Raw genomic sequence first — 14,604 nt, 5'->3', positions numbered from 1 at the left:
TATATAAAAAAATTAAAATATATTATATATATATTTTTAATATATATATAAATATATATATATTTTGGGAGTTGCAATTTAAATCATCTGCGGTCCCATTTCATTCATTTCATTTTTTTTGCTATACCCTATTAGTGCAAGTACAGTTACTACACTCGGGTTTTGTTTCTGCATATACGTATGTGTACATACTAACATTACTTACACGATTTACATATGCATAAAATTTTGTGATTTGCTTAGCCGCGTGCAAAGCCTTGCCCGAAAGGCAGCTCCTACTCGAAGAAGTTGACCCTCAGTTTGGCGCTTTTGCTTATTTCGATGCCCGGTCGCACTTAGGTTGCCCTGTATTTCGCCGAAAACTGAACAGGTAGTTTTGCCAATTGCCAAGGTCTTCTGAAGTGACTTGATTTGGAGGCGATCGTCTTTTTTAACTCGTTCGTCTTTGGAGATGCAAGGAATACGCGTGATCTTCCAGCTGTCCGGTTTTTCTCTTGTCACTTTCCGCGGCAGCATCCCCTCGCGGCCCTTGTGTAAGGGATGTTACGGTGCCCGAACCCTTGATGAAATAAAAGGCAAAATAGCAATAAACAAAAAGTCATGTGACACAGGAATAAACCTTGGTGCCCGAGGTCTCACGTTTGCTCAGCATTTATGCTTCTGAGCTAATTTAACGTAAATTACGTAAAGTAAATGAGTCCTTTTGTAGACTTTGCTGCACGTTCTAGTGCTTTGCCTGTACCTTCAGGCTTTGATTTTGCAGGTAGCACGGGGACTACAGTAGGCGTAGTCAGCACCCCACCTCAGACCGCAGCACTCTTCTGCTCCAGTGTATACTCTGGGGCATCCTTTGAGCGCATTTTTTTTTGTACTAAAACTCCTTTCCTCTCGTCATGTGGTTTTTCTGAGCCTATCGGAGTTCCCCTATGGGCTCCCGTATTCGCTTGGGGAAGGGCAACAAACTACCACCTTCACCAGGCTTCCACTGGGGGTAGAGGACGTGAGACTGCCATACTTTATCCCTGCCATTGCTGAAGTTAAGATTTTTTTTATCCCTTCAGGACTACAGCCTTGGCCGAGATTTCAGGCCTGGTCCGAGGGATGCTCCCATGGTTACCCTTTTTTTTCCCTCAAGGATGGCACCTCTAAGACTAACTCGACTTCGAACATTGGAACCGCACTGTTGAAAATGTGAACAAAGAAATCTGAAAACCCCTTAAAATCAATCACTTTTGAACATTAACACCTTCATCATCAAGAAGGTCCTTGATGGTAAAGTGGACGGTGATTTCGAATTTGTCTGTAATTTGCAAGATTTTAGCCCCCTTTGTAAAAGGAGAATTCAACCCCCAGGTTAATGATTTAAATCAGACTGACGCAGATTCATGATTGAAAGTAAAGTAAATCCCTTTTGGGTCCCGATAGCTGTAAAGGAGTAATCTTTAAACAGGGATTTGAGGACAATGAAGGAGAGTAAAATTCTTGAAAACATGAACGACACAGGGGTAATGGAAGTGAACTGCATGACCAAGAAAGACAAAAAATAAAAAATGTGCGAACAAAAACCGGTTTGTGCTTCGTGACTTGGAATATGTCAAAGTTTGATATGAACATGTCCAAGTGCAAAATCTATCGCGTAATAGATGCCAAAAATTTTGCCCACACTTCGTTATGATGCAATAAAAAAAAAATACTATTACAATTATTTGTGGTAAATGTGCTAAAGCTCAGGGACACTACTGAATGTACTAAAAAAACATTTTAAATTTATGCAAACGGTGGAGGTCCCCATCATTCTAGGCTTGCTGAGTGCAGCAGCTTGAAGAAGGGTATTAGCATACATGGGAGGGCACGATGCTAGTTACCATGAATTTGAAGGTTTGACCAGAAAAACCAATATTTCCACGCTTCAACAGCAACTAACAACACTCGTAGTGCAAACGGTATTAGTAAAGAGCTAGGGCAAGGATAAAGAAATTGCTGTTTGAAGAAAATAGTTAAGAAATTAATGGATCGAATTAAAGAACTGAATGATACATTCAACAATTGCTGAATCAACCCAGTAAAAGCGCAGCAGCATCATAAGGAGGATGATACCAAATCACAATCTGAATCACACCTTTTTGTTAAGGCGGCTCCTGCTTGGACCTGTCTGGTTTTTGGTCTGTTTCTTTAGAACAGATCATCTACTGGGCGTCCTCCCGGCAGCGAGACGCAGGACATGGAGGCTAAGGTCTCCAAAAATACCATGGGAGGCCCTGGGTAACGAGGGAAAGACGAAGCTTCCCGAAAAAGAAAATTAAAACCCGGGGGACAAGGCACTTCCAAACTCCATTAAAACGTAATCTTCGTGTTAACCATTATACAGTAGAACTGTCGAAGTCCCCGAACTAAAGCAAATGACCTTAGATTATTAGTCTTGTGCTCCCGATATTATAGTTCTCCAAGGGAAACACATTTAACCAAAACCCCATGTCAGATGAGGTTGTTCCACTGAGGAACTACCATCTGTGTCAGAAGAATCGAAAAAGTGTAGGGGTGGAGGAGAGTTGCCATGTACATCCACCAAAGCCTCCCTTTCACTGAAGTAGCGATTGATTCTTTAAAGTTTGTCGCATTCAAAGTAAAAATCAATAACGCGTATCAGACTACATGTTATTTTATTGTCCACCTGAAAGGAGGGTAATCAATAATGACCTTTTGTTCTTCAGGATAATCTGCCACAAAATTATATTAAGTGATATTAATGCTCATCATACGTTATGGGTTCCCGCGGATGGATGGGAGGTGAACAAGTAGTTTAAATTTGATCTGGCCTTCCAAACGATGGTAGTCGACACGGTGTGAACGATAAAACCGGGAATTTGAGTTTTATTGACATATCTCTGGTCTCTCCATCAATAGCAGGCAAGTGCCTGTGGCACACCCTGACGACCGTTGGGAAGCGAGCACTTTCCTATTTGATTAAATATTCAATCGACACAACAAGAAGGCCTTCGCACCCAAGTAATGTAAACAGAGCAAGGAGCGTCAAGCTCGAAGTTGTTGAAAAAACCATGATGATAAAGTAACAATGTTCAAAATTCTATATTAGAGTAGCAATGGGATCCATTCCTTAGACATTGACATAAAAATAAACATTGAAAGAACGAATTACGATTAACCCGGAGACATTTCTAATGCACTCGCCAGGCAGTACTCACATACACACGGGCTCATATAATTACCAACCTGCATTCCTGACCACCAAGGAAGCGGCGGAGCTGCAAAACTATTCAGTTTGCCACAGGTGATAACATGGATTACAACCCCTATCCCTATCCTACTTAGCATCCCACCGTAATCCACAGGGCGAGGCGAGCACATCCGGAACTCCTTCTGCCAGCCTCATTTCTACCTTTTATTTTTTTTTATGCTGGGTTTATTTTACATAGGATTATGCTTATTTACACCAATTTGTACATTTTAAAATAAAATTTCGTTGATATCCTTTCGTTATCCACTATTTTACGATGTTCACATGGGTAACGGATAACAGAACACCATATCTGCTGTGAATGCATTTTTCTTTTGCCTTTTTATCTCTTGTATTTTGAGCTCAGGTTTTATTTATTCATTCATTTTTAATGGTTCTCTTTTACAGCGAGAAAAAGAAACTTATTTTACGATTTTTATTAAAAATTGGAGCAGATTGTTTTAATATTTTTTTATTATAATTATATATAGTTTTCATTATCTCTTCTAACATTTTATTGTTTTTGTTATGGTTTTATTTTTTTTATTATTATAACATTTCCTATTACTGTTTTAATGTGTTTATGTGCTACACTTTCGACCGCGTGACTCAATGTAGCCCCCATGTTTTATAAATAAAACAAGGGCTTTCAGGACCCTAGGTCTCAAGGTTTTGCTGTGTTTGGTAAAGAGCGATTGACTCCCCCATCAAGCTCGACCTTGGTTTCTTGCTTGATGCCTGTTTGCGCTCACCTTTCGTTGTTCCCGCGATTCTAATTGTTTGCAATTACCTTCGTGCTCTGTAGCTATTCTTGTCTATAAGTTTTTCTTCGGCATTAGGATAATTCACTGCGCATCTTCTGGTGAAAATGGACTCCATCTTCGAGCACGTGCTCGAAGATGGAGTTCCGCAGGGGGGGTGTGTTGGGTGGCCTTAGCATGCCTGCCTTACGGTGCCTTAAGTTGCCCTTCTTTGCTAGGGGACTGGATGGGAGACCATTCATGACTGCCACTCTAGTGATTTTCTTATAGAAAAAAGAACAGGTAGGTAGGTGCCCCTCCCTTTCTGATGCCCCCAGCCCCCTTACGTTTTGTCTAATTAGCACCGCTAGCAACACCTGACCCCTCATTTCACCAAGCTATGGCATGACCATGAGCCATATCATCAAATTAGCATATACTGGAGAGCCCCCTCTTGTGAGGTGGCTATCCAGAAAATCTTCACACTCACTGAGATGGCAGTCATACCAATTTTAAAAATCCACAATGGCTTCAAAATGACGGTAGCCAAACCGGCAACTGATCCCAAATTTCCTCTCGACCGAAGGCCAAGGAAATTAAAAGATCAAGGTTTCAATTTCCCTCCCCTCTCCGGAATCAAAGGCAACGTGCACAGTCGTGGCTAAAAAGATCGACAAACGATCCTCCCACGATCGTGTGAGTCAATCAGGCCCGGAAGTATCCGCCAAGAACAGGTGGGACTGTCCTTGACTTTTACAAGCCTCCCGAGTCATGAATCGTGTCTCTTGCCCCAAGAAGCCCAGAAACTTCTTCCCATCGGTCCCAATATTATATCAAACCAGTGTGCTCGTCGCGGGGACACAGGGCAGAACCGAGGAACCGCGATGGGGGCTCGATCACGGAACCGTACCGGGATAAGTCCAGGTAAAATGGTCTACCCTGAGTGGCATGTTAGAACAAAAATGCCCTGATTGTGGTCCTACTAAATTCTATTCATTTTGAACGGCTATAGATTTCGGCACTATGGTTTACACATCCAGGCAATCAGGGAACTGATTGCAATTGGGGCCCTATATCTCTATTTTAATCATCAACCCATGAGTTCCTCACCCTCTCATTCAGCACCCTGACTTCATGGCAGTCAGGTTATTCACACCTTATCCTTCCACTGCCTATATAAACCAAATAGTAACTTGCCTCTTGCTGACTTCAACAAATTCTTAATTATACAAACCTCCCAGTCTTTGCCAGAGATATCAACGTAACCACACGACACTACACCACACCTCTACCAATGCAAAACGGAGGCAATTTTTTTTCTTTTTTGAAACAAAAAGACTCCCCCCACATAGGCCCAGACTTCTTCACCTCAAAAACCCCCAATGAAAGGGCCCCCCTGTCTCGTTTCGAGAAAAAACAGCACTTGCCTCCCAACAACTCCTTGTAGCTGGTGGCATCACCCCGGGTGCAGGGGCGCCCAAAAAAATCATCCCTTTCTAAAAATGTCCAGATAAAATGGGGGTTAATGGTTTGCAGGAGCCGCAAAAAGGGCCCCCTTAAACCTTTGGGGTTGACGGATATATTGAGTGAGTGGGGCCCCGTCAGTGGTTTTTAGGGCAGTTCGAGAGTTAGCACAGGCCTGAAAACAATACAAAAGGGAAACTGATCTGACTTTTTAAAAGGCCTTGACTGCCCCCCGTAGCATACAAAATCAAACCCCAAAAAGTATAAATGTAGATACAGGGGGCCACGTATTATTGTATGCAATAGTATTATAAATGGAGCGTGCTTGGAAAAACAGTGAATAATGGGACCCTCTGGGGTTTTGTAAAGTAAAGCAGATTAGAAATTTTGAAAGTAAAGAAATTTAAAATTTGTGACGGTGATTATGATTGTTATATATTGATTCCCAGGTTTAACCGCATTCCAATAAACAATGGGGAGTACAACGAAAGTGGTATAAATAAACCACAAATTGCCAAAAATAATAAAGTGTGTAAAAATTGTGTTACGGGAAAAACACAGTCAGCCCTGTGGTAAGTCTTGGAGTGAGGGCGTATTGGGACGGGCGTTTTTTTTTGGGGCAGACCCACCATATGTCAATTTTATTTGTGATAATTTTTGGGGTAAAAAGTAATGAAAAAGTTTTAAGGATGGCTTTTAAAGGATTAACGAAAACCCGGGAAAAAACATTTCTACACGAAAAGGGGAGTGAAAGTTTAATTGATGCAAAAGTCTTTAAAAAGAGGATTTCTTTAGTGACATTAATAAAGCTTTGGCCCTCGTGTACACAAGTGCTTGGGGTTTAGGAAAAAAGGAAAATAGGTAAACAAAAATTAATAAACGAAAAAAAACAATAAGCCGGAGGGGAATCAAAGAAACTGAATGGGTTGGGAAAAAAACAACACGGGTTTTCACCCCCATTACACATTATAATTGGTTTTTTAAAAGTGATGCGAAAAGTAACTAATTCAGAGGAATAGGAAAAAATTTAAAAATTTAACGGTAATACTTTCACAGAGACATTTCAAAGAACACATAAAAGTGAAGATATCAAAATTTGGGAAAATTTTAGATAAGGGGGAAAGAAGGAAACAAAGCCTTTTAGGGGAAGGGGTTTGCTTTTTCAAAAAAGGGTCTTGCACCCAAAAAACGACACTGTAAAAATTAACAAAAAACACTGTGGGGTACTATGGATATTGGGAAAGGGCATACAAGAGGGTAGTTATTTTTTACAGAAACCCCCTGACTCAAATAAAACCTTCTTAGAGAAAGCATGGTCATTTAGTCATTTTACCAAAACTGCAAATTCCAAGGGAAAATAAAGGGGTTTTTTCACTTTTCCCTTTATTGTTGGGAAGCAGGAAAATTAAAATTAGGAGCAAGCGTACCCGAGAAAAAGAAAAAAAAAACAAGTACGGGGGCTTTTTGCATTTAAAGGGCTTTAACCCTTTTTATTTTTATTGTTATTATAGAAAAAGCCACGGGTTTAAAAAAACGAGAATTATACTACCAAAAAAAGTCAGTAAAGGTCAAAATAGAAAACCCTCTATTTTTTTGGGAAAAAGGGTGATCTTTTAAAAAATTTTCAATAGCCGAAATTAAATCTCTGAAGGCAATCTATTTTCCCAAAAACTACAAATTACAGTAAAAAGGGGATCTGGGAAAAATGAGAGTAGACACTCGATTGCAAAAAAGTGTCATTTAAACAGGGGCATGGGAAATTTAATAAATTTTTGCGGGGTTTAAAAAAGAAATTTAAAGGGAAAAAAAAATTGAGAAAAATGTGAATTATCGGTTTTCAATCTTTTTTAAAAAGAAAGACCCTCCCTTTTCCCTACGATGCCCAAGGTCCAAATTCATGTCAAGCCCGGAGGGAAATTTTAAGGGGAAATTAAAAAGGGCGATTAAGCAGTCTTAAAATGTGACCCTCGTGCAAATAACCTCAAAAAGGGGGACAATTTCTTAAAATGAAGCAAAAAAAGGGATTTTCGAGTAAGGGTTTCCATGTTCCAAAAAACTTGCATCGCAAATGAGAGTTAACCCGAATGAAACTGCCTGGGCCAATTCCTAAATTTTCAAAATTTTTATCAAGGGGTTTCACCCCAAGAAACTTCATTTTTCCCCCGGAAAAAATTAAGAAACCCCCTTTAAAAGCAGACTTGGATGTGAGGCGCGCATTTTAGGCCGACTAACAATCATTTCCCTTGGGTTGGTAGGGCTTTAAATTTTTAAGCCCCACTGAGACCCGCATGATGACTTTTCGCAGGTTTACAGTGCGGGGGTGTCGGGTTTCAATTTGGGCCTTTGGGTTTCCGGGGATAGGCTACCAGCATAGAGAGAAGTATCATCAGCTTTTGCCAAAATTTTATTAGTAATGCTCAGTTAAAATACTAAAAAACAGACTGCAACTGACAAGCCAACATTTGTGATTACAGTGTCAAAACTGCAATAAAATCCAGAGAGACAAACCTTGACTCGTGACCCTTATCTAAAGCAGGCTACATTTCATGCACCAACATCAACAATGTATCATTACAGCCGAGTCTCTTTGTAAAAACCAGACTGACTTTAGGGAACGATCTCAAATGTCCAGAAAAACATTTAAACCAGCAATGGATAAAATTGGTGAAATTGAAATGGCCTATAAAAATAAGTCAAGATTGTAGTAGGCCCTTGGGAATAGCGTCAGCACTCTGAAATAACCCTTGACGAACTAAAGAGTATAAGGTTAAAGCTAATTTAGGAGCAAATTGACCATTTAGACCTTTTTAAAATCAGAGTAAACAAGCCATTAGGGTCTATGCCATATATTCGTCTAATTCTGTTAACAGATGCTTGATTTCGGGGGACTGAAAGAAAATAAATTAAAACATGGTAACGGGGGGACAGGAAAGAAGTTCAATATCTTCTTCAGTTTGTTTGGTTTAAAGTTTTCTGCTTCCCAAGGTAGTTTTCCCTCAGTACTGCCATCAGAGGGAGATCACAACACTACAGACGAATGGAGGATCAACACTAAAAAGAGATGCTTATAGGTGCTGACTACCATTTTTTAGGCTGTAAACTTCATCCTTATTCTCCCAATAAGGATGGGTGCAATTAGCACACCGGGATTTTTACTAGGCAGTATATTTGTCCATATAAACCTGGTGACATCATTCATTAAACCTTGATTATCATGTGAACCAGATTTAAGAGTTTTGCTGTGTACTACCTCGCATGATGACAAACAATAACAAGTCAGAGTATTAACAGACTAGGTGCATTATAAACATGTTGCCAAATAGTCCCATTGAATGTATGGTAGATCATCCATATTAATTCTGGACTTCATAAAGATTTGTCTAGTTAGAGGTAAGGGTCTGGTATTGGAAAGTCCATTTGGTATTTTACAAGTTAGGTTACGGTGGTCGGTAGAACTGAATGGCACTGTGGACTCGTTAGAGTTAAAAAATGATCCATAAATACCACTCCTGTGAGTGGCCCCCCGGGCAAAACTGCTCTCACTGACTACATCTGGGGAAATAAAGGCAGAAATGCCATCTCCGTCAGTTGGGGGCACAGAAGTAAGGCAGTCTCAGTGGTGAGAAATAAAATCACCTATGAAAGTAAAGCACGATTTAATATCATTCTCTTGAATGGAAATGTTCGAAGCACTAAGCAATCATAAATGCTGTCATCGAAATTGGGATTCTGTAAACACAAAAATGTAAAAAATCGGGTAAAGGCAACTCTTAGGTGTGTCTCATGTCTAAAACCAAAATTTCAGCACAACAAATAATGCCAAATTTAGTTGAGATAACAGAAAGTTCATTCATGTCAAGGCCTATATTTGAGAAAGAACTCAATTATCAAAGACCCATAGATTCTTAGCCCCCCCTGACAAATGAAGGCCCACTAGGGAAGGGGGTGCCATGGATAAATCGACATTCATGATAAGATAAAGAGAAAGTAAGTAAGTAAACATGAAAAAGTAAGGAAAACAAGAAATGCAGGGCTGTATTTTTCCTGCAGTGGGGAGGTAAATTCTGGAATGTTGAGCACACAACTACGGCTATAATTCAGAGGGTCCACCTAAAGGGAGAAGAATTGGGGGAATATTTCCTCCCACCCTGGGTTCTTGGAGGCCAACTAAGTGCTCAACCGCTCACAGACCGTTGACAGGCAGGTTTTGCTATGTTTATACCGCCTAGCACGGTACGTCTACCTAAATTTTAAGTCCAACAAATGAGAAAAATACCCTTTGGTATTGTTTTTTTTTCCATCGGGAGCTTGGGAATGTCTAGAAACTACACGTACGCTTGCGGGCAAGGCTGACTCACTTCTGAGCTACTTGACGCACGAGGGTCAACTGTGTTAGTTAGCCCTTCAGGTAAGTAGATCATGTAACCATGCTGGGGTGCGGTTAAAATGTGGAAAGTTTATGCGTTTAGGGGTTTCCCTTTGATGGTAAAGGGGAAAAGATAGGTTAAATGTGCCGAGGAAAATGTCGGGTCCTCAGTGCCGAGGAAAATAAAAGGGGCCTCATGCGCTGAGGAAAATAACGGGTTTCCCCATATCCTGAGGAAAATAACGGGTCCTCATGTCGTGAGGAAAATAACGGGTCTCATGTGTTGAGGAAAATAACGGGTCCTGATGCGCCGAGGAAAATAACAGGTTCTCTATGCGAGGAAAATAGCGGGTCCTCTATGCTGAGGAAAAAATGGGTCCACTGTGCTGAGGGAAAATAACTGGTCCTCTGTGCTGAGGAAAATAAAGGGTCCTGATGTGCTGAGGAAAATAACGGGTCCTCATAGGCGAGCAAAATATGGGGCTCATATGGCAAGCAAAATAATGGGTCCTCATATAGTGAGGGAAAAAAAAAGGGTTTTCATGTGTGAGGAGAATAGGCGGTTCTCATGTGGATCCTCCTGTACTGAAGAAAATAAAGGGTTCACAGGGGGTGAGAAAAGAAACACTGGGTACGTAAAAACGCGTGAAACGAGGTGAGACAATTGCAGTGGACACTCATATGATGGGGAAAAGAGATGGATCTCAAAAATCTGAGGAAATAAGCAAGGTACGCATGGAAATGGGCCGTGGAGTCTCAGAAAGCACTTTTCAATGTGCACAAAAGGGGTGATGAGAGGACCAAAATACTGTTGAGTAGTAAAATTTCAACAACGGCATAGGGAAATAGAGCAGTAGGATTAGTAAGTAAGAAAATTTTACATTATAAAAGTATACATGTTATGGTTAGCTACTGAGCATGACGGGTCTTGGATAAAAAATTCATATTAATATGGGTTTGCTCCACTCTGCTTGATGGGTCTGATTAATGAAACACGGAGGCTTATATTTGAAAAAATCCAGGGGTATCTGGGTTTTTGCATGTCCTTTGCCCCTGCTCGTGAAAAATTCTCATTTCTGTTTCTCTCCGTATCCTTGCTGTTTCAGATCCTGATAACATGATGTGATGCAGAGTTCCTGTCAGATTACCAGACTGACTGTTTCCTGATGACTTCACTGTGCGACGGACAACTTTTAATGGCAAGGGGTGTCCTGACTTGTCACCCATAGCTGATGTCCCCCCACGCCTAAAAGGCCCGGTCTCCTTGACTGCTTTCATCGATGGCAGGGTCCTGTTTAAATTTATTTGCTTTCCAAACAAGTGTTTCCTTTTTGGAAGATGATGGGTTTTTAAATAAAGGGGGGCCATGCCCGTTTTGGGCATCCTAATGAAGTTTAGAAAAACCCCCTATACATGAACCCTTTTAAATGAGGCCCTTCAGAAAATTATTCGAAAAAAACCACTGCAAAAAAATTTGCAGTTGTTACCAAGTGTAAGGCTTTTTTTTTGTTTTTGTCCTGAATAAATTTCCAGTATTCTGATCCGGGTATAATACGGGGTGACCCTCATCCCCCATAAACAACATTGAAATTCTGAGCCCCTGGAGATTGTTTTTTATCTGGGCGGCCCAAGTTCGGGAAGGAGTTAAAATTTGTGTATACAGGGGCTTATTTCCCCCTTCCTTGTGACTGGGGACATGGAGTTTTTCCCCTTGCCCGGGCAGAAAACATAGAGAGGATCACATGAAAACCTGTTGTTAATTTTTGGGAAATATGATTTTAAAGGTTTTGCCCCTGTTGTTACTGAGAGGGACCCATGAAAAAAAAGGGGAAAGGGATAGGGGAAAATTTTTGGAATTCAAGCTGCCTGTGCATCTGTGTTTAAAAATTTATTCTCTGTCAAACCCTTTTCGGAGGTGATTTTTTATGGGGGAAAATAGAAAAAGCCGAGGGTGTCGGGGGGGCGGCTTATAAAACCCAAAACTATAAAAGCCAAAAAAGTTATCAAAAATTTAAATTTTAATTTTGATGGGCTTGATTCCCAAAAAAAAACCGGCCATTGGAATTACATCTTCGCCTCCCCTTTACCCTCCTCATCCCCGGTTCGTGATAAATCAAAAAATTTAACCCCTGAGCAAATTATCCGTCTGGATAGGCTAAAGGGCCACCCCCCAAAATCATGGGCCCTATCTCAGGTGAGGAAGTAAAAGAGAAAAAAAAGGGGTTTTCCCTCGAAAGGCCCCAGGCTCCCCCCGATACACTCTTACTCACTTTCCCCGACAACTTTTTTTAAAATTTTTGGGACTCCCCTTTAAAATGCCCCCTCTGTCCCGGGGTTTTTCCCCTTTCCCTTTTTAAGCCCGCTTTGTGGGCCCTCATTCCTAGGCCAAAAAAAAGCCCAAACTGCCCCAAAGCCCTATTTTTACTCGAAAAACATTAGTAAAATTTTTTCAAAAAAAATCATAAATACTCGAAAAAAAAAATTCTCACACAAAAAATTTTCGGTTTTCGCTGGGAAATCGCCCCGACAAAAAACCACTCAAAAATCATCACAAACTCAAAAACAAAAACAAAGCCCGGGACGACTAAAGATTTTTTCTTGTCACAAAAGACACCCCTCTGGCATGCTGGCCTCAAGTACAATCTGGCCCAAATTTAAAATTTTTCCCCCTTTTATTAAAAAATTCTCTGCAGTTTTCTTGAAACCCCAAAGAAAATTAAAAATTCCCTTAAAAAAGATTCAGGCCCCCATTTAATGCCCTGGGAAAAAAAAATCAGGGCACAACTCAGCCCAACATTCTTTCCTTTACACAAACGGTTTCCCGACCCCACACCCCCCACTCCTTTTACCCGCCCTAAAACTAACAAACGCACACTCCCCGCTTTTTTCAGAATAAAAAACCCCGGTGGGATCGATATGAAAAAATTGGGACGATTTTTTTAAAATATGAACTCCACAAGGAAACTTCTCTGCTTCCCCGAACATGGGGTGGCGTAGGTTTGGGCCGTTAAGACCAACATACTCTATGCTTTGGTTTTAACCCACTAGCCCCCATCTCTCACATCCTCATTTAAAAACTTTCAACCCCGTCACTTGATGCTAGGGGACCTCACCCTAGTACCTTTATTATCCTATGCCATAGGATGGCTCAACATTCTATACCCTTCCCACCATCCCCCTAATTTTTTGGTTTTGGAAGTGACACTTCTGCTAGTAAAATCGTGCCAGGCACCCTAAAATTTCCCTTTTTAGTAAGGAATTTTTGCGAGCCGAGGAAAGAAGTTTCCCGGCCAGTGGCATAATCCCCGTGACGTTGGGCCCCCAGGGCCCGGGGCCTTCTTCCCCTGTCCCCCTCCGCCCAAGGGGAAAACCCGGGTTTACACAGGGGGGAAAGGCCGCCCGATTAGCGACCCCCTCCGAGCTTTAAAAACATAGGTTAGTCGAGGGTTCCCCCGGACAAAGGTCGAGGAGGGCCCTGCCCAGAACCCCCCAGATGGCGGGCCCAAACGTTACTCAACCTACCTCCCGGTTAGCCCAGAACCCTTTTTGTTCGGTAAAACGGGAAACCCGGGGCCCCGCGCCCCACCCACTTCCCACAGAACACCGCAGGGGGGGGGCACGCAGTCCGTGTGGGGGGGGGGAAGCCCCGCGCCCATCGAGGGGCCAAACCCCCCCACCGAATACAAAAAAATTCAAGATGGGGCTGGGCCCCCCCCACTTATCCTTTCCCCCTTTTAAAAAACCCCCCACCGCTATTAAACCAAAGTGGTGGGTTTAAAGGGCCCCGGGTCCTTTTTACTTGTCCCTAAATTCCCTTTTCCTCCACCCCCATCCTTCCGCTATCCCCATTCTTCCCTTTCCCCCCCCTTTTTTTCCAAAATTACTTTCTAAATAGACCAAGTGGGTAATCCTTACTGTGTTGTGACTCTACCCTTTGGGTTTAAACCCTTTTTTTTGGGTTTAAAACACTTGCCTATGTTTTATCTTTCTGGCCGGGTTTTAAATTTTTTACATTTCGGGTTTTCTGTGTTTCACTTTTGAATTCTTTTTACTTACTTTTGGGAATTTTTCTTGGGTTTTTTTTTGTGCTTTTACTCCTTTTTTTATTCAGGGTTTACCCCTTTTTCCGTCTTTTACTTCAGCTTTTATTCAGCTTTGGGTTTTTTAAAACTTTTCTATTTTCCAAATTCTTACCTTTTTTTATCTTTTTCTTTTTTAGTTATATATATTATAAAAATATATATATATTTAAAAATATAATTTTATAAAATTTTATATATATATATATATAAATATTATACATACACATGTGTGTTTCCCCCACACACCAAAAACCCCCATACCCCACACCCCACACAAACACACACACACACACACCCAACACACATAATATATATTATATGAATTTTTTATTATTATATATTATATATATATTTAGATAGATATATAGATTATATATTTTAAAATTTAGATATATAATATTATATTTAATTTTACATATATTTAATTTTATTATAATATTTATATATAAAATTTATTAATTTTACATAGATATATTTTTCTTATTATATAAAATATATAAAATATAAATATATAATACATAAAGTTTTATATTTAACATATTAAATATACCTAATATTTAAATTGTGTTTTTTGTGGTATGTCTATATTAGACTACCCCACAAACACGCCCCACATCCCCCAAAACACCCACCTACACAAAAACACACACACCGCACGACACATTTCACGCCCGCCCCGCAAAAAACCCACACACACACCCCACCTATTTATAACAG

The sequence above is a fragment of the Penaeus monodon genome, chromosome 1, assembly GCF_015228065.2.
Source record: "Penaeus monodon isolate SGIC_2016 chromosome 1, NSTDA_Pmon_1, whole genome shotgun sequence".
Classification (NCBI taxonomy): Eukaryota; Metazoa; Arthropoda; class Malacostraca; order Decapoda; family Penaeidae; genus Penaeus; species Penaeus monodon.
This window is presented reverse-complemented; position numbering follows the sequence as displayed.